The 20,168-nt window shown below is 37.1% G+C and overlaps 1 pseudogene; it reads right to left on the bottom strand.

Moving 5' to 3' along the window:
* Window positions 1-20,168, bottom strand: part of LOC116580193 — a 168,030-nt pseudogene that overhangs the window by 6,499 nt on the left and 141,363 nt on the right.

Below are 20,168 nucleotides of genomic sequence, written 5' to 3'. Positions count from 1 at the left end.
TTTGTCTATTTCAGCATTCTTGTGTATACAGTGAAACTACTTATGGATACCCTCACAGGGACATTATAAACAGCTAGTGAAGTGCTGCATGTAAGCACTTGATGCAGCATCTGGTGCACAGTATAGTGTCAACAAGAGTTTTCAGTGAGTGGCATGAAAATAATTATTCTTTGTATTTTCCCTGCAGAACGGTTGAGAATCTAGTACATTCAGGATCTAAGTTAGTACCTTGATTCAATAACTCTCCTTTGAAGGGCAACATGACAACCATACTGAACCCCTCCTATGTCCCTGATAAAGTATTATCTCAATGCCTTGGAGAGATAATTTAGCACAACTAAATGATGTTTGCCAAGAGAAGTCTGTGTAGGAAGCAGAGATATGTTTACCAAAAAGGGAATGAAGATCGATTTCAGAGCTTCTCATCTGCAGGTGCCCATTCTCTATTGTGAGCCCAGCGCTGTAGTCTCATGGTCATGTTTTTATAAAGTTTGCGAAGTAAGACACTTTAACCTTAGTCAAGACCATCATTTCTTTCCTTCTCAAAGCGTCCTTTGTCTCACTTCTCCCCTGGGTTAGACTTGAGGTGCCCTGTGGACATTTTTGGGAACCAGATACTTGTAGACTCTGCTGGTAGGTACTATGTGGATTTAACAGAATATATTTATGTGGTTCAGTTGCTTTGTGTATGATAGCTTTTGCTAGTTGTCTCAATGGAGGGACTTTCCAAAGGTTTACCTACCTTCCCACTGACCATAGTACTGCACTGATGGGTGTGGTATCATGATAGAAATATGTGCTTTGGTCCCCAGCACCAGAACTATGTGATACAAGAGAGAAATAAAATATCTGAAATTTAAAGCTTGTCAACAGAACATTTTTCTAACCCACACATATAACTTAAAAAAAAAAAAAAGATTTTTTTCTCCTTGTAGCCTAATCACACTACACTTTTTATTCCATCAAGAATGTATCTGGCAATGCAAGAAAAATAAAAATCCATCAAACTTCCTTTAAGAAAGGTTGAAATTAACTTTCTATTTACTCTATAAGAGAAAATAATCAAAAACTTTCATAAGATTATGCTACCAAATAATTTAGGAAACAAAAGTATTATGGAAGTGTTTCAAGGAATTGATATTTTAAATATGCTATTCTTTTTTTTTTTTTAAGATTTTATTTATTTACTTGACAGGCAGAGATTACAAGTAGGCAGAGAGGCAGGCAGAGAGAGAGGAGGAAGCAGGCTCCCTGCAGAGCAGAGAGCCCGATGCGGGGCTCGATCCCAGGACCCTGGGATCATGACCTAAGCCGAAGGCAGAGGCTTTAACCCACTGAGCCACCCACGTGCCCCTAAAATATGCTATTCTTTTGCATTGTGTTATATTTGTAATCCTTCTTGGTTATATTCTGATGTGATTTCTTTACTCATTCTAAATAAACACTGTATTTCGTAGACATGTGAAGTCATGATTTTGCACTTTTATCTTTAAGAAGGCTCCATTCATATTGTAAAAACTTTTAAGACCTATAAACCTGAAGGCACCTGTTCTAGAATATCATCCAAATATACAGAAATTTGGCTAAGTCTTTTCAAGTTTTTGAGGGTGAATTCTCACTCAGGCAACTTAGCAGGAACCAGAAAAGCAGAAAAGGGAAACACGAAGGGGAAAGATGGCATCATGTTAGGTGTTTGGTTGGCTCTTTTTACTTTCCTTCTGGGCTCTTTGAACTACTTTACCTGAGGCTATATTGCAGAGCTCTGCAAGCTCAAAGAATAAATATCCTCTCTTGATTTGTCAGAGCTACGAGGGGGGCTCTTTGGGAGAAAGGAACTACATGAAGAACAAACAAGTAAATGCACACACAGACTTGAATAGGCATAACAAGAATTCAAAAAGGGGTTGAATAAGAAGCAATAAAGAGAATCTATTGGGAATGAAGAGACAAGAAATGTTTCTAGTACTTGGAATAATGCTTCTTTCCATTACTCTCCCACCGTCTTCATTTGCTGCAACCATTTTATTTTTATTAACATCTTCAAGTAAAAAATTCAGGCAATAAATGTGTGTTAGTGGCAACTACGTGCCAGGATCTGAACTGTGTTGGGATATCACGTAAGAAAAATGTAGGCCCTATATCCCAAAATTCAGAAATTGAAATCCTCACCCCCAATGTGATGGTTTTAGGGGAGGAAACCTTTTTGATCACATCATAAGCCCTGATGAAGAGGTTAGTCCCCTTATAAAAGAGACCCCAAACAGCCATCTCTGAACAAGGAAGCTGATCTACATCAGAACCCAAATCTGCCTGTACCTTGGTCTTGGACTTCCCAGTAGTCTCCAGAGCTATGATAAATTAATGCTTATTGTTTAAAAAAAAAAAAAAAAGTACGTCCTATCCATGCAGAACATACAGCGAATGTGAGAGATAATTAGAACTACACAAAAATCACAAAGACATAAATCACAACACTGATATGTACTAAGGAGTGGTACAGGATAAGGGACAGACAGGTGGGTGTGAGCTAGTCAGAAATGTTCAGACAGATCTCCTAAAGTATGTAATACTTTAGCTAATTTTTGAACTATAAGTTGAGGAAACAAATGTTAAGAATAAGTTATAGGATGAGAGGAAATGATGAATATCATTTCCATCAGTAGAAGAATACAGGGGAAAAGCCACAGAGCATGAGAGAAGGAAAGAATAAGTCATACTTTAAAATAATGATTAATTTGTACTTTAAGAGAAGTAATTTTATAGAAAAGAGGCTGTATCAGGTGGAGGAGTACCATCATCATCATCACTTTCATTATCATCATCACTATTATGTCCACAACCACCAGTTTGAGCCCCACGTGCCAGGGACTATGCTAATTTTTTTAACATACATTTTGTCATTTAATCCTTACACAAACCTATGTTCATTTGTTTGGTCATTCATTCATTCATTCTTCCATTCAGTACATATTTCTTAAATGCCTAATTTATACCAACCATTCTGATGATTAAGCAGTATTAGGTATTTCACGAAGCAGATGTAGAGTCTTCTTCAATGGAACCTTAATTTGTAATATTGGATTGATACCTGTTACTTGCTACTTTTTTATACTTCATTTGCCTCCATGTGCTAAAATTACTCAATTCTTATCTCATGGCTTATCTCTGGAGGGTATCTCAAACTCACCAGAGAGGAGAAACACACATCAGATTCAGGAAAATGGGAAGGAGGAAGAGAGAATCATGCAGGAATAGAACGGGCTGAGAGAGTGCTCCCGGACACAGGGCTACTTGAGGGTGAGGGCAGACTGGGCAGACTCTTAGAGGTATTGATGGGCCCTGCCACATGAAGGATTGCCACAGATGCCTGAGTGTCCATCCACCAGCTAGTGAACTGACATACTGTGCCTTGGCCAGGTACAGGATACTGAGAAGTGGGGTCTGGTTTATCCCTTTCCTGCAGGCTTCTTCCACTGCAACCAACAACAGATGACTACCCATTATAGATCTTGAAACCTTCATGCCAAGACACATGTGGTAACTGGACTGGGGACAGGCAAAAGACGTCTCCCTGATGAGATGCAGTTTTTGGTCAACCACCTGCCAGACACACCCTTGTGCTGGAGCCTAGAGTGAGAATGGTTACTATCATGTCCTAACCCAAGAAGTCATAGGGCAGCGCGCCCAACCCTGACATGCTGTGTCCATGCCCACGTCCTAGCCAGAGCAAAGAATGAACGCAATCATGGGTAGGAGAGAAGAGGAGGTTGGGTGGGCCCCGGGAACACATGGCAGGGAGGCAGGCAGCCAGGAACTCATCCCATCGCATTGCTGTGAGGCAATACTATATGTGAGCTGAAGTTCCAAGCCTGGCTATATGCTCTGTTGTCCTACTGGGTTTCATTTATAGGAATTTCAAGTTACAAATGTAGAACACTGAATCCCAAGAACAGAACACTGAATCCCTTCTAAATGTGGGGTGTGGTCTCATGTCCATGAAGCCCACTCAGGGTGAGAGGCAGAGAGGAATTATGTACAGAGCTTAGGTAGTTTTCTCTGAGAAGATGAGACCTGAGTGATGAGAAAGATCTAGACATGGAGAAAGAGGAGATAATTATTACCATTATAATAGACTGAACGCTTGTGCTCCCACCCCCCAAACTCAGATGTTGAAACCTAACCCCCAAATGATGTAGTTTAGAGGTGGGGGTTTTGGGAAGTTATTAAGTGAAAAGGTCAGAGCACTCAAAAATGGGACAAGTGCTCATGCAAAAGATACCTCAGAGAACTTCCTTACTTCTTCCACCATGCAGAAGGAGCACAGTAAAAAGATGGCTTTCTACAAACCAGGAAGGAGGCTCTCACCAGAGGCCAAAAATGCTGACACCTTAACCTTGGATTTCCCAACTTTCAGAACTGTGGGAGAAAGAAAAAAAAAAAAAAAAAAAAGGTCTGTTGTTCATAACATTCAGTAACATTCAGTCTATGGTAGTTTTCCTTAGCAGCTTAAATGGACTAAGACACCCCTTCCCCTTTTAGAAGGTTGAGTAGGTGAATTAACCTGTGTGTGACAAAATCCATATTAGCCCAACTCCAAAGCCTTTGTTTTTAACCAGTGCTATGTATCTGCTTTTACTTGGGAGATCTGTATTTTCCCTATTAGACAAAGTTTAGAAAGAAACTAAGGATGGTTTTTTTGATAAAGAGCTATGCATGAAACCAGGAAGAAATCTGTCAAAAAACTGCAGTTTTAATTCCCAGCTCAATGAAAACAAGCAAAAGAACAAAACAAAAACTAAAAATCTGAACACCAATAAAACTGCATGACTTACATATCAATTATGTAAGGAACTCTATAATCAAATCAATTAACATAGCCATAGTTTTCTTTGTTTGTGTGATTATGTGTGGGGGTATGTGTGATATTTAATATTTATCCTCTTGGCAGATTTCAACACAGTATTCTTAACTATTGTTACATGCTGTATATGCTGTACATGAGATCTCTAAAACTTAATCTTGCCCAAATAAAAGACTGTACCCTTGGGCCAATATTACCCCATCTCCCCTCTCGAAGCCCTAGGCAACATCAATCTGTTCTCTGTTTCTATGGGCTTGTTTTTTTAAACACTCTACATACGAGAGGAATCATACAATATTTGTCTTTCTCTGACTTATTTCACTTCGTCTTAATGCCCTCTAGCTCTATCCATGCTATCACAAATACAGTACTGCCCTCCTTTTTAAGACTGAATAACATTCCATTGTATATAGAATACCACATTTTTTTTATCCCTCATCTGGTAAAGGACATTTAGGTTATTTCCACATCTTGGCTGTTATGAAGAATGTTTCGATTAATGTGGGAGTACAAACACCTCTTTACATCTTGATTTCAGTTCCATTTGGATACTGAGAAGTGGGATTACTCGATCATATACTATGTAGTTCTATTTTTCATTTTTTGAGGGATCTCCATATGGTTTTCTTTAGTGGTTCTACTCATCTACATTCCCATGAGCAGTGTACGAGAGATCCTCTTCTCTACATCCTCCTCACCACTAGTATTTTTTTGTCTTTTTGATAACAGTCACCCGAACAGATGTGAAGTGCTATCTCACTATGGTTTTTATTTTCATTTCCCTGATGATTAGAAATATTCAGCACTTTTTCCTGTACCATTAGCCATTTTTAAACTTCTTTTCTTGTTTTGAAAAAGTGTCTGTTTAAGTACTTTGCCCATTTTTAATCAAATTATTTGTATTTTTGGTATTGAGTTGGATGAATTCCTGATATTGTTTGGATATTAACCCCTTATTCGACATGAGGTTTACAAATATTTGTTCCCATTCCACAGGCTGTCTTTCCATTGTGTTCTTTTCTTTCTCTGCAGTAGCTTTTTACTTTACTGTAACTGTATACTTGTCTCTTTTTGCTTTTGGTGCTTGTGCTTTCGGTGTCATATCCAAGAAACTATTGCCAAACCAATATTAAGATTCTCCCTGTGTTTCCCACCTCTCTCCACTTAGGAGTTTTGTAGTTTCAGGTCTTATGCTTAATCCTTTAATCCACATTAAGTAGTATGTGATGTTGAGACAGGTCCAATCTCATTTTTTTTTGCATATAGATGTCTAGTCTTTCTAACACCATTTGTTGAAAAGACTATCCGTTCTGCATTGTGTGTTTTACTTGTTGAGGATCAGTTGACTATAAATGCATAGGTTTATTCTAGATTTTGTATTCTGTTCCATTGGGTCTATTTATCTGTTTTTATGCCAGTACCATGATGTTTTGATTACTGTAGCTTTATAATATAATCTGAAGTCAGAAAGTGTGGTATATCTATCTTTGTTCTTCTTGATTAAGGTTGCTTTGGCTATCAAGATTCCTTTGGGGCTCCAAATGAATTTTCGGGTTGCTTTTTCTATTTATGTGAAACTCAATAAAATTGTTTTAAAAAAACACATATATAACTTTTTGTAAGAAACAACAACTACAATAAATCCATATGCAAATGTTGGGGTTTTTTTGCTTAAATATTATCCTTGACTTGAAGTCACCATATCTTAAACAAAGATGTTTCAAGTTTCTAATTTTTATCTTAGTCTTAATTCCTTCTATTTCTCTTCTTACCGTAACACTCTAAATTGAGCAGCTGATAATATTTATAGTTGTTTAAATCTAGCATGCCATTTCATGTAGGTCTTGAATTTTTTTTATAAATTTTTTTTTTTTAAGATTTTATTTATTTACTTGACAGACAGAGATCACAAGTAGGCAGAGAGGCAGGCAGAGAGAGAGGAGGAAGCGGGCTCCCTGCAGAGCAGAGAGCCCGATGTGGGGCTCGATCCCAGGACCCTGGGATCATGACCTGAGCCGAAGGCAGAGGCTTAACCCACTGAGCCACCCAGGTGCCCCGTAGGTCTTGAATTTTTGTACATGATATGTCTCATCCATTCCATGTCCTTCTTCCACTTTGTACACCTACAACACAGTAATGATATATCCAAAGTCCAGCTGAGAAGTCAACCTCTCTGGAAATAGACTGCCTATCCCCAAGAAATACTGTGTTTTTTTATTGTATAATACCGATTTATTTATTCTTGAGCTCCCTGTCTTTTTTGTCTCTATCTGTACCAGTCCCTTCCACTGTATTGAAAATCCCTTATATGCACAAATCACATAAACTTGGTGTTTAAAGGGTTAACATTGTGCTTAATTCATAGTAGGTGTTCATGTCATATGAACTGACTTATACTCTGCCAATAGAATATTGTTTATTGGCCACATCCCTCTGCCTAAAGAGCCAGTAGCTCATTGTAAAAAAATTTTTCATAACTCCATACAAACGCATCACACAGGCCATATTTTGAACAGCTGAACAGGGGAACAAATAAAGAAATGTCTCTGACTGTAGGCCATTTTGATGTTGGAATTTTCTTGCCAGCAATGTTCCCAATTAATGTTCAAGAAAAGCTATTTGTTTTGGACAATCATTCAATGATATGTTTGGTTTTGTAAAATAAAAGTATTTGACTCTATAGAGACAGAAGCAGACAGACAGAAGACAATAAAATAGTTTTCTTTTTTATGTCTATTCTCAAATATAAAATATACATCAAGGGTAGTTTCCGAGGTCTGTTTGTTTTCCTGTATAGTTATTATGCCCATTAGGCACCCGTGAAAACAAGCAGAATGAACAACCAAAATACTGCAGAGGAAAGAAAAGCCCAAGAATCTAGCAAAAATATATTATTTAAAATAATACACTTCATTTTACATACTACCTATATACTGTCATTAATGCAATATTTTTATGAATATAAAAACAAATATAAACATAAAAATGTGTGTGTGTTTCCACTGTGACAGGCACCAGGCTAATTAGTTCGTATACAAAAGCTCATTTATTTCTCACAACAATCTTGTAAGGTCAACATTCTTATTTCACAGATGTTAAGATTCAAGCTCAGAAAGAGATTAAAAGATTTAAATTTTGATTTTCTTGATTTCAAAGCTGATGTTGTGGGTCTACTAAACACTAACAACCAAAGCGATAATATCAAAAACAATCTTAAAGCAGAAGAGCAATCAGCACTGTAACTTGAGAAGCTTATACCACTTATTGAGCTCTCATCACATGCTCATTTTTAGTGCTACAGACACACAAGATAATTAAATTCTCACCTCTACCCTACTAACTTGTTATCCCCACTTGACAGAGGCCCAGAAGGCATGAGCACAAGGACTACACTGTCTTCACACCATGGAACTGGGGTTATAAGAACTCTAGTTCCTAAGAGCTATGTTTCAGAATCATTCATATGTATGATAGTCTATATATATAGTATTTGTAAGCTTACATATTAAGTATCAATTAACAGTCAAATTTAAACATTTTATGGACAATGTGCTGAATAGCTGTTATCACTGTCAAAATAGCAGGACTGGACATCAGCCTTACCACTATTTGTGAGAGACAAGCAGGTAGATGTGAAATTGATAAAAGGGCAGACTGAATCCCACATTGCCATTCATTCCTTTAAGTCGATGGCTCAAGGCTTCAGTCCAACATTCCTGTTGGGTTTCTGTTTTTTGTTCTTTTCATTCTTCTGTCAGTTTTCTTCTGGTTTGCCTGTCTTTCTCCTTCCCATCAGCCATCTTTCCTCATCATTGAAAATAAGACAGAGTGTACTAGTATTCTTTGTAATAAGCTCTTCACTTGGAAATCAGAAAATCAAACCTGTCCTTTTAACCTATGGAAGGGATACTTACTGCATCAATATACAGGAGACTTAATGTTGAGCTAAAAGCAACTGAAGTAGCCCCCACCCTTACAGAATAGAAGTCTAATCTGGGAGGCAATTAATGAGAGAGTTACACAAAGGAATGATACCTACAGTAAGTGAAACGAGTAAAGATGCTATGAATGAATGTATATGGTATGGGAAATTGCCCTAGCTATGGAATTCTGTCTGAAGAAACAGTTGTTCTTAAAGTGAGAAATATACACTTGGTCATATATACTGATCATAATTTTGAAGGCCTCTTTCCCAACACCTGGTCCAGAAAAGTGAGAAGCAAAGAATAGATTATCCCTTTTGCACCATCCTTCCATGGCCTACCACTCAGCACGACAGTGGCCCAGCTTCTTCTCATGCTTTCCATAACTATTCTCAGCTTTTATATAATTACGTGTTGACAAAATCTTATTCCATAATTTAAGTTCTCTATTTGGTTGGTGAGAGTTATGTTGCTTTTTGTGATTTTATATTTATATATATATATATATATATATATACACACACACACACACACACATATCTCATACTTTTTGAGATATATATATCTCCTCACATGTAACTGCTACATAAATGGAGAACATAAACTCAGGCTCACTTTTCTCCTCTCCACTTTCTCTTTTTCCTCCCAGTGAAAAAGAATGTATAGCTATTGACAGTGCAGCTTCTAGAGACAACACAGCTGGACAGATGGCTTGGCTCCATTCTGTAGAATTTGTGTGAACTTGGGCACTTACTTAAGCATGAGTTGGGCATGAGTTTCCCTATCTACAAGGAAGAAATACAAGTTGTAACTTCCTTGTTGGGGTGTTATTGGGATAAAATGAAAAGGCTCCTGGCACACAGTAACTGTTCTATACATATCAGCTGTCATCACTGACTGGATTTTAGCATACTAGCTGGATCACATTAGCTTCTACTGTGCATCCTATAGGCCTAGCTAGCCTCATCCAATACCTCTCTGGGTATTCTTGTTGCTTGGTTTCATTCTCATATTTAGCACAGTCTTCTTGAGACTAGAGCCATAATCTTATGTTTAGAGCTCCATGCATCCTCCAGAAACTTAAGGCTTTATGACAGACTCTTTCACTCAGTCTTTCATTTTCATTTTTGTATTTCCTCATTTTGTATGTCAGCTCATATGCTCTAGTGGTCAAGGAACTTAGTTCAGGTATAATATTCCCCTCCGTGAATGCTTTGAATGATAAATTCATGAGGTAGTCTCAAGGGACCAGAAATGATGCCAGTGAGTTCCGCTCTGCCACAAACGGTCTTTCACATGACACAGATTCAGAATGCTTCAGAACCACAGGTAAAAATCACTCTCTGGGTACAGAAAGCTACAACGGACAAGATGTAGTTTTGAAACATATTTACCTGGGAGGTTTGTGCACATGCTCTTGTTTTGGATTTTCTTATTTTGTAATCTGCATTGTTTGTGCTGACAATTCCTTATGAAAGGGATGATGAGTGACTTCCAGCTGGAAGAGAGAGAAGCAAACAAACAGCTTGTAGGCAAATGCATGAAGAAATCTGGGCTTCTTCTAAAATGGTATGCACATGCTTATAACTATTTAAGTCTCAATGTCTCTACATGGAAGTCTTTCCTGCTATAAATAAGAAAATACAATTAAAAAAAAAACCCACAAAAATCTTGCCTTTGTTTCTGGGCATCTACATTCCCTGTTCTACATTATAAAATCTCAGGGATAAAGGGACCTGAAAAGAATATGAAGTCCAAAGTCTTTTAGATACACAAACGTAAGTGTGTGTGTTTTTTAAGTAGGCTCCAAGCCCTGTGTGGAGCCCAGTATGGGGCTAGAGCTCATGACCCTGAGATTTAAGATGTGAGCTGAGTTCAAAAGTTGAAAGCTTAACCAACTGAGCCACCCAGGCACCCCTAGATACTTGTAAATTTTAAATAGCCCCATATGTCACTGACTTGAGAGAAGCAAGGATTCCAAGTAAATAGAATGGGGTAGAAGAAATTTTAAAAAGGGTCAAATAGAAAGGGGCAGTGGTCTGGGAGTTATCAGGTTCCTAATGATCAGATGATATATGGCTCTGTATCAGAAGCATGATAGGTAGTCCATTATTATCATTATATAATAAAAATAATGATCATGGCCTACTGAGCGCCTACTGTGTGAGAAGCACTGTGGTGTGTGGTATAGAGCCACAAAAGCTTCTTCAATACCCATAAAGATGCTATAAGACAGATACTAGCATTATTATTATTTTATACACAGGCATACTGTAGCATAAATTAAGTAACCTCACCAAGGTCAAACATTCAGCAGAGAGCTGTGATTAAAAGCCAGGCTGTCTTACTCCAGGCCCTTATCCTTAATCATCATGCTCCATCCTCTTCAAAGCAACTGAATTGCAGGATTTTGAACACTGGTGTACATACACTATAAACAGACTCCCAGAGTCCATGGGAATAAAATTCTCAACACCTGGTTCAGAAATGTAAGAAGCATTTACCATATTGCCAAAAAAAAAAAAAAATTCTTAAAAGGATGCTAGAAGCAATAACAATACCCTTCTACTTATATTTTGTCTTAAATAAATTAGTTGTTGCTCTCCCCGGAGAAAAGACTATGCCTGCAATTGTAACCAATATACATTATTTATCAAGGTAAAAGATTTATAATCAGAAGTTCCTTAAATTATACAAAGTGTTATACCTGAAACAAGATACAGTTTGTGTATAGAAGCTTCTTCAAATATAAAATCTCATCCAAAAAATATGAGAATTTTCAAAACAAATAAAACAACATTGTAAGTATTACCTTGTGACTAATCATCACTTTTACTCATATTTTGCAAACTTGCTAAAGACAGCTTTATCTTTGATAAAAATTAAGGTCTACAGTGGTAACAGATGAACAATTAGAGGATTCTTTTTAAACAGATTGCATTTATTTATTTTAAAAAGAGAGAGAGAGGCAGACTCCTTGCCGAGCAGACAGTCTGATTTGGGGCTCGACCCCAGGACCCTGAGATCATAAGCTGAGCCAAAGGCAGATGCTTAATCAAATGAGCCACCCAGATGCCCCAAAGATACTTTCATAAGTTAGTAACAGAGTATGTACTTGGTAATGATTAAAAAGAAATAGTTATCAATATTTTGTATCTATCAGATATCAATGCTATATTGATTAAACTATTACTTTAACACTTTCTGTAACACTACGATGTCATTGGTACTCTGGGACCTTGAAATCGAAAGCCTTTGTAAAAGACTAAGGTGTAGAAGTGTCCATAGAAGCCTTCAAAAAAGATGTTACTAGATCTGAGTTGTAAAAGGTGAGGAGAATAAAACATAAAATCAGAAAAGGGAAGTGTGGAAGAATAAGAGGCAACTGCTGAGCAGAAATTGTGACTGAAGGCTTGGCAGTCATATCTGTCATACTAAGGAACACAAATATTACACTGAATGTCATGAGGAGATGGTAATCTGATGATGCTTTATTTTGGATTTTATTATTTTTATGCTTTTATTTTGTATTTTTATCAATTACACAAATGATATTGAGGAACAAAATACTGCAGCTCGAAGATAGCAAGTTATTGCTGTATGTTAATGTCTGTTCTCCTCAGTCACATTTTTTTTGTATATCAAGAAACAGCACAGAACGAGGGCATCGGACTCATGGGTCTCCAAGGAAATTTTAAAATACTATGGCAATATGTTGTTAAGAGACAGACCCTGGCTTAATATCTTACCTACTATTTATTTGCTTTAATTGAGACTACTTCACATATATTAATTGTTCAGATCTTAAGTGTATATTCATATTTATATGAATATTTATATGTATGAATTGAAGATATTCATATTTATAAATATGAAGATATTCATATTTATATGTATGAATTGAAGATATCAGCAGGTGAATGTATATTATGGTTTGTTCATCAGAAGATGTGATGGGTATATGAATTAATTAAAATTATTTTTCAATACTTAATTAATCACTTCCCATGTATAAGCTAATGGAATGAGTTCTATGGGAAACAGAAAGTTTAATTATATGTCATAGGGAAAGCTGGTGAATAAACTCAGTTGAAGCTGAAAAGTGCCAAGGGTCATGAACAAGCACAATGAAAATTCTGTAGTTGTTCAAAATAAAGGCACTACATCATTTCAATCTTTGGAGATCAAAAATCACTTCTAGGAGTAATGGGTATTTGAACTGCACCTTCAGTATTCAGCAGCATTTAAATCAAAAGAATACCAGGGAAAAATTAAAATCCCAGGGAGGGAGAAAAAAACAATGAACCGTTTCAGTTCTCTGTGCTTCAGAGAACCAAGACGTTGGCGTTAGGGCAAATTCTTCCTCAAGGTCCCTGGTGATCAATTTAAGACTCCTAATGGATAGGAGGAACCCTCCCGATCATCTTACAAAAAAATGCAGATATACTTATGATATACACATATATCTCCAAAAACCTTCAAGGATACCCAAGATATTTAAATAAATAATTTAGAACAAAGGTTATTATTATTAAACAGATGTACCTTTATACACATTAACTATTCATTCTGTTTGTTTTGGAAATTCCAACCAAAAACATTGATTGCACAGCTAATCTCTGTCAATGTCTGACCTACCTGTGTCAGGAAATAAAAGAAGACTCCTGAGTGAAATAGTTATAACCCACTTTTATATCCTTGAGCTTTGGCAAGGGAGCCTTAAAAAAAACTTTTACTTTAGTGTGTATTCATAAAATCTTGGCATTTTTGGCTTCTATTTCTGTAGGTTTAGAGTCCCTATCTTCCCTCAATAGTCCAATTTTCTTATTACGACTACTAAATCTGATTTGGAGTACTCCATTTGTCAAGGAAATTTAATTTGAGGGGAAAATATACACATATTTAAGTCAATAATTGATATTTTTTCAAAAGTGATGAAAATATCATTGAATATTTTCATCTTTTACTTTTTTATGGATAAGGAAGATGGAGTAAATAACTTTTGACAATAAAACAGGTCCTAGCAGACTCCAGTATCTGAAATACTGTGAAAAATATCTGGTAAATTATTCTAGTGCCAGGCATTCTAATGAGTAATACTGAAATTCAGTGAAGAAATCTCCTTTTGGTATCTCAACTATTCAAATATTTCTGGACATGTTTATTTATTAGAGTATTGGCTTCTGTTCTTCCATATCTTCCTTGTTAGCATTAACAAGTTCCATGGATTGATCTAGAAACTCCAGCTCCTGAGTTCAGCTATAGTAGGTCAGATTGGACCTTGTTTCAATCTCACTCTTTTGGATTTGGTACTTGATGGCACCAGTTACACCATCTGAGCTTAATCTCACAAGTAGGCTTCTTCCTTCTCAGCTGTTCTCTCTAGCACTACACTTGCCTGAACTGGGATACCAGTTTTTATTGCTTTAATCGTAAAACCATGAACTGACCTTGAAGTATCCCCTTCCTTGAGGACCATATTTTCTTTTTCATTCCCACTCTATATGAAAAACTGGATACCATCCCATGTCTGTCCATCAGTTTCCACCTATTCCTATTAGCTTATTAGCTAATTATTAGCTATCCTATTCCACCTATTAGCCCTGGTTCTTCTCATCTCCCTGTGTCCTTGGTTCATACCACATGATTCTATAATTCCTCTTACCAGAGGAAAAGTATAGTTTTCTGCAACTTAAGTTTGGACTTAGCTATTCATCATGGTTTAAAAGAGACACAAATCTTTGACCCACTAGGCATCCATTGATGGACGAATAGATAGGGGAGATGTAGTGGACACACATACACACACACACACACACACACACACCATAACACAGGAATATTATATAGCCATTAAAAAGATGAGGTCTTGCCATTTGTAACAACATGGATGTACCTAGAGGGTATTATGCTAAGTGAAATAACTAAGACTGAGAAAGACAAAGACCATTTAATGTCACTCACAGACGGCATCTAAAAAACAGAATAAAACAAAAAGCAAAATCAGACTTACAAATATGGAGAACAAGCAGACAGTTGCCAGTGGGAAAAGGACTGGAGGAGGGAAAAATGGGTAAAGGGAGTGGGAGATGCAGGCTTCACTAAAATCAGAGGCACAGCATGGGCAATGTAGTCCATGATACTAGAATAGCAATGTGTGGTGACAGATGGTAGCTACACTTGTGGTGAACATAGTCCAACATATAGAGCAACTGAATCACTCCGTGTTGTATACTATACACTAATGTAACACTGTGCGTCAATCATACTCAAATTAAAAAAAAATAATAAATGTTTGATCATCAAGGGGTGGGGCTGATTTCTTTCCCCTGAAACCTGAAGGAGCCTTCGTGACTATTTTGTAGCTAATAGAAATAACGTAAGGTACACTAGGTAGCTTCTGAGGCTATGTCAGTAGAAGTCATACAACTCCTGCCTCATTGTTTAAAACACTTGTTTAAGAATCCCAAGTCACCATCTAAGAAAGCCAAGTTTAGGCACTCTGTTCAACAGTCCCAGCTGATTCTGTTCTCCAGCTGTCCAAACCCAGACCAGACGTATGAGTGAAGAAGTCATTTTGAAAGGGGATTCTCCAGCCCAACTATTTAAGGCATTATCTCTTTCAACATCTCGGGTGAGGACCAGATATCACAGGACAGAGCAGAACCATTTCTACTGTGCCTTTTCCAAATACTTAGCCAACAGAATCCTACAGAAAAATAAACTAGTTGCTTTAAACCAGAGAGTTTTGGCTTACCTTGTTTTACAGCAGTGGATCATTAGAAAACTATATGTCTACTATTGTTGATAACATATGGGTAGGCACGACTATGTGCCATTTATAAGCCCAGACCACAAGGGGCCTTACTAATTACATCTTCTTTCTCTCTCTCTCTCTCTCTCTCTCTCTTTTTGTCTTGGCCTTCTGCCATTGCTAGAATAGGAAGATGCTTTGGCTAACCTGATATTCCATGGAGGATGTAAAATATGCAGACCACGGTTGGGGTGGGGGCAGGCCCAGCTGTCCCCGCAGTTTGAAGCACAGCCCCCACCCAACCACGTCCAGACTAGTTGCCTATGAATCACCAGGCAACTTATAAACTCACGAGCAAGAATTCAAAATTGTGGTTTTAAACCACCTATTTGGGGTTAGTCAATTACACAGGCAGAGTGGTCCCAAAAGTCCAACTTTCTGCCACTAATCACAATTGTTGGACTGTTTCCCATCAAGTAACTAGGAAATTTGACCATGTCCTTTTCTATTTTATACTTTGAATTTTTGGAACTCAGGGACTCACTTGTGGCCTATCTTGTTGTATGTGCTATCCAGTCTAGAAGGTCCTTCCTACAGTTGACTTCAGTTATGAAAGAGAGTCCATGTCTCTGGAGCATAAATTTGTGGGTAACCGAAATACCCAATGAATGGGCTTGCTTTAATGTCTCCCACTGTGTACCTCCAGTTCCCTCCTTCACACCCCTGAACTTTAAGTAAGTTATTTCCTAACCATTTCTGAGTCTTCAAGCACTCTTTTATAAGAAGTCACTGTGCTTCTCTCAAAAGGCAAAGATTATCTATCTTGTTATGAAATCTTTCCCCCCCCAAGGCTATAAAGGCACAAATGCATTGCACGGTTCTAAATCAATCAATCACTCTCTCTTTCTTTTCCTCCCCTTCCTCCACAATGATGGGAGCATTTCAGGATTATCTTCTTTACCATCTGTTCTTCAGAAAATGATAGAGACCACAAAGTTCAGGGTTGTACAGACATGTGGGCTGATGGCATCAGTATTTCTTGCTCACACACAGCCCCCCAAAGCTTAAAGTTGTGCTTGCCAGTAAATTCCAATTGCAAAAGCCAGATGGAGAACTGAAATGTGATGGAGCAAGATGTTTAATTCCATTTCAAATGTTTAATGACTTGCCACTCGTAGATAAAAGATTAGAAAATTAACGTAAGGTACCCAAGTCAGGAAATGTGGTAACATTAGGATAGAATCTGTAGAATAAATTTTTATAAATGCCTGGAGTGTCTGAAAGAAATATCATCAACATTATAAAATGGAAATGCTGGGAAGGATCTTTGAGAATACCTACTGAATTTTATAGATGAAGAAGCAGACTCAAGGTTAAAATGCTGCATAATTCTATTTGATTCAATTAAATGACAGGGCTAGCACCTGATCTGAAGTAGACATTTTAGGACTTATTTTTTCCTAAACTCCATTAGTAAGAGGTAGAAAAAGAGACAGGAGAAGCATTTGTAGTAACTGGAGAGAAGAGAAAAAGGAAGAATGAAGCAGAAACAGAATGCTATTTATCAAAGGAGAAAAGAAATTTCATGAGGGGACCACCCTTGTAGAGAAGGAGGGTAAGAAACTAAGAACTGGACATTTTGCCTATCCACTGAGTGTCTTATTTTACTAACAATTTTCTTAAAAAATTAGGGTGATTAACTTAAATTAAAATGGGTGGGGGAGCCCAGAAGATAAGAATTACTTTTCCAGAATCCTAACACTCAACTAAACCACCCTAATGCCAAGATTCATGGTATTCTCTTTACTACATCATACCAACTCCAGAAAAGAAGGGGAACGGGCAAAGGAGACCCACTGGGAGACACCAGAAGAGAACTGTATTGAAAGCACATGTTTGCAGGTCAATAAAGGAGAATTCAGTATCTTGCTCAACTATCTACCTGCTGCTTCACCATGAGGAACAGCCACACTGTGCCTCTCTTTTCCCATCTCTCAAATGAGGATTACTATAAGGAGTGAATGGCATGAACAGTTAAAGCAACTGGCAAGTTTTAAGCACTTTTTAGATGTGCAGATGCTTAGATAGTTTTAAATGTTACACAGGAATAGAATATAAAGAGAAAGAACATTGCTCAAAAGTAGAAAAATCAACTAACCAAACAACCAAACCAAAATAAAAACAAACCAAACAAACAAACCAAAAAAAAAAAAAAAAAAAGGAACCAAAAAAAGGAACAGACACAAATTTTTCAAAAGTTTTCATTTAATTTCTACATAGTTAACATACGGTGTGATATTAATTTCAGAAGTAGGATTTAACGATTCATTATTCCATACCTCACCCAGTGCTCATCACAAGTGCTTTCCTTATATCCATCACCCAAATAGCCCATCCCTTGGCTGACCTCCCCAAAGCAACCCTCAGTTTGTTATCCGTAGTTAAGACTCTGTTTTATGGCTTGCCTCTCTCTCCACCCCCCATATTCGCCTCATTTCATAAGAATGAAATAATACGGTATTTCTCTTTCTCTGACTTATTTTGCTTAGCATAATAGATTCTACCTCCATCCACATTTTTCCAAATGGCAAAATTTCGTTCTTTTTGATGGTAATATTCCTGTGTGTGTGTGTGTGTGTGTGTGTCTGTGTGTGTGTGTGTGTGTTTTGTGTCTCTGTACATGAATAAGTGTGTGTATTTGCGCTCATGCCACAATTTCTTTATCCATTCATCAGGTGACATTTGGACTATCTTCCACAACTTGACTGTTGTTGATATTCTTGCTATAAAGATCAGGGTGCATGTGTCCCTTTAAATCAGTATTTTCGTATCCTTTGGATAAATACTAATATCTATTTTTAACTTTTTGAGGAACCTCTGTACTGTTTTCCAAAGTGGATGCACCAGTTTGCATTCCCACCAACACTGTAAGATGGTTTCCCTTTTTCCACTTCTTCATCAACATGCGTTCTTTCCTGTATTGTTAATTTTAGACATTCTGACAGGTGTGAAGTAATATCTCATTATGGTTTTTATTTCTATTTCCCTGATGGTGAGTGATATTGAACATCTTTGCATGTGTCTGCTAGCCACTGGATGACTTCTTTGGTAAAATATCTATCTATGTCTTCTGCCCACTTCTTAATGGGATTATTTATTTTGGGGGCTGTTGAATTTGGTATGTTCTTTATATATTTTGGACACCAATCCTTTATCAGGTATGTCATTTACAACATGTCAATAAAGGAGAATTCAGTATCTTGCTCAACTATCTACCTGCTGCTTCACCCATTCCATAGGATGCCTTTTAGTTTTCCTGATTGTTTCCTTTGCTGTGCAGAAGTTTTCTACCTTGATGAAGTCCCAATAGTTCATTTTTGCTTTTGTTTCCCTTGCCTTGAAGTTGCTGTAGCAAGGTCAAAGAAGTTGCCTGTGTTCTCCTCTTGGATTTTGATGGTTTCCTGTCTTACATTTAGGGCTTTCATCCATTTGGGATTTATTTTTGTGTATGGTGTAGGCCAGTTTTCCCAACACTGTTTGTTGAAGAGACTGTCTTTTTTCAATTGGTATTCTTTCCTACTCCGTTGAAGATTTGTTGATGATACAATCAAGGGTCTGTTTCTGGATTCTCTATTCAGTTCCAATGATCTATGTGTCTGTTTTTGTGCCAGTACCATACTGTCTTGATGACTTCAGTTTATAATATAATGGTTTTGTTTTTCTTTTTCAAAATTGCTTTGGCTATTAGGGGTCTTTTATGGTTCCATAAAAATTTTTGGATTTTTTTTCTAGCTCTGTAAAAAATGGTGGTGGTATTTCCATAGGGATTGTATTAAATGCATAGATTGCTTTGGGTAGTATAGACATTTTTAATAATACTTGTTTTTCCAATCCATAAGCATGGAATGTCTTCCCATTTCTTTGTGTTATCTTCAATTTCTTTCATAAGTGTTCTATAGTTTCAGAGTACAGATCTTTTACCTCTTTGGTTAGGTTTATTCCCAGCTATCTTATGCTTTTTGGTACAATTATAAATGAGCCCAATTCTTTTATTTTTCTTTCCGCCGCTTCATTACTGTGTATAGAAAGGAAACAGAATTCTGTCATTGATTTTGTATCCTGTAACTTCACTGAATTTGTCTATCACTTCTAGCAATTATTTTGGGGGAGTCTTATTTTCTACACAGGGTCTCATGTCATCTGCAAATAGTTAAAGTTTGACTTCTTCCTTGGTGATTTCAATGTCTTACATTTTTTTGTTGTCTGATGGCTGAGGCTAGGACTTTTAGCATGATGTTAAATAACAGTGGTTAGAGTAGACTTCCCTGTCTTGTTAGCAACCATAGAAGAAAAGCTCTGTTTTTCTCCATTCAGAATTATACTAGCTGTGCATCCTCTTAATATGGCCTATATGATGTTCAGGTATATTTCCTCTATCCCTACTTTGTTGAGGGCTTTTATCAAGAATGAATGCTGTATTTTGTCAAATGTTTTTTTTTGCAACTCGTGAAAGGATCGTATGGTTCTCATCCTTTCCTTTATTAATGTGGTGTACCACATTGATTGATTTGTGAATACTGAACCACCCTGCAGCCCAGGAATAAATCCCACTTGATTGTGGCAAACGGTT

Source organism: Mustela erminea, chromosome 19 (assembly GCF_009829155.1).
Source record: "Mustela erminea isolate mMusErm1 chromosome 19, mMusErm1.Pri, whole genome shotgun sequence".
NCBI lineage: Eukaryota > Metazoa > Chordata > Mammalia > Carnivora > Mustelidae > Mustela > Mustela erminea.
Note: the sequence above shows the minus strand (reverse complement) of the source record. Positions and strands in the feature narration are given on the sequence as shown.